The sequence below is a fragment of the Fukomys damarensis genome, unplaced genomic scaffold (genome assembly GCF_012274545.1).
Source record: "Fukomys damarensis isolate Sample0158 unplaced genomic scaffold, DMR_v1.0_HiC HiC_scaffold_23, whole genome shotgun sequence".
Taxonomy (NCBI): domain Eukaryota; kingdom Metazoa; phylum Chordata; class Mammalia; order Rodentia; family Bathyergidae; genus Fukomys; species Fukomys damarensis.
Genome location: NW_022900935.1, coordinates 29650124 through 29650718, shown reverse-complemented (window position 1 = coordinate 29650718; position 595 = coordinate 29650124). Strand labels below are relative to the sequence as shown.

The 595-nt window shown below is 49.9% G+C and overlaps 1 protein-coding gene across 1 annotated transcript in view; it reads right to left on the bottom strand.

The window, feature by feature from the left end:
- Nucleotides 1-595, bottom strand: part of Cdkn2c (cyclin dependent kinase inhibitor 2C) — a 12670-nt gene that overhangs the window by 5876 nt on the left and 6199 nt on the right. The gene's annotated exons all lie outside the window — the stretch shown is intronic.

The following is a 595-nucleotide window of genomic DNA, read 5'->3' as shown; positions in this document are numbered from 1 at the left end:
CTAGGCGGCCGCGGTCCCCCGGTGCTGCCGACAGGGTAGCGGCTGCCAGCCGGCTGCGTCCCGGAGCCGACGCGGGCGGTTCTCTTCCTCCCCAGCCGCAGCGCTGCTGGTGACAGTCTCCGTAGTCAGTCCCCCAAAATCGCTGGGCCGCGCTCCTTTCCCTTACAGGCACTTGAGCGTCCTCTCCCTTTCAGATATTTTCCTTCCCTCCCTTCATCCCTCCCTAGCTCCTGTTTTTCCGCTGAAACAATTGCTGCTTCTGTTGCCACTGCAGAGATGGTGCTGGTTTCTTCTCTCTTTTTTTCCGACCTCATCAGCTTTTTTTGAAAAGAAAAAAATTGAGCGCTTTTTGAGTTGAAAAACCCGCCCCCATTTTAACGGCAGAGTTTTAAGGAGGCTCTGCGGAGTTACAGCGCCGCGGGATTTTCACTGTTCTCTAAAGAAATACAATTTACTTTTCTATTGTTCAGAAACAGATTTTGGATTCTACTTAAAAATCACATAATTGAACAAACTGGCATCAGCAGAATTCACTATCATTACCCTCAACTGTACTGCCCACCTTTGTTAAAGACCTCGTACCATCAATTACTTC